We start from the raw sequence: 832 nt of genomic DNA on the forward strand, positions 1-832 counted from the left end.
CACCGTCTGGCGCGGGCGGGGTGGGCGCGGGGGCGGGAAGAACCCCCGGCCGGTGGCGCAGCCGCTCAGATCGCAGTTCGGGCGCTGCCCGGACCTCCCCGCGGGCCCTGGGGCAGAGTGCCCAGCTCCCTGGGCCTGGCCGCGGACTTCTAGCAGAAACGTGACGGGGGCTGGACTTTGATCGCTGTGGGTCCCCCCATATTCAGATACTGTGTGGATAATTCCTTCGGTACATCCCCACTCCTGCCCCGCCCCCATGCGGGCCTCCTACCAGCCAGCCATCCTCGTTCCCAATTCATGCAGCCATCTGCCCTCCCATCCTCCAGTCCACCCATTCATGCCTCCCTAGGTCCATCCATTCATCCATCCATCCTCCCTCCCTCCCATCCTTTCCTCCTTTCTACTTTAGTCTCTATGAGGATGGTCCCATCTGGGTCAGCTCTGCTGAGACCAGGCATAACTGGCCTTAGAGGCTTCAAGAAATCAGAGTTAAAATGTGAGGAGAGGGAGGTGGGGGGAGCGGTTTACAGACACCTGGGTCCCTTGGAGTAAAGGAGACTCCAGTAGGCTATAGTTAGAGGCAAGAGTCCTGGACCTGAAAAGGTTCCAGGCCCTCTTCACCTCTGCCCTGCTAGGTGACCCTGCACAACTGACTCCCTTTGGGCTTCCAGCTACCCTATCTGTGTCTCAGTGTGTTGAGGTGAGCCCGTTCTGGCCGCTAGGACCAAATCTGAAGAACGCAAAATAGTTGAGGCCAGGGGCATTTTGTGGGTCTTAAATAGAAGTAGCTGAGCCAGCTTGGTTCCTCTAGCCTTGCTCTGTCCCCCATCTA

This window comes from Suricata suricatta, chromosome 12 (genome assembly GCF_006229205.1).
Source record: "Suricata suricatta isolate VVHF042 chromosome 12, meerkat_22Aug2017_6uvM2_HiC, whole genome shotgun sequence".
Classification (NCBI taxonomy): domain Eukaryota; kingdom Metazoa; phylum Chordata; class Mammalia; order Carnivora; family Herpestidae; genus Suricata; species Suricata suricatta.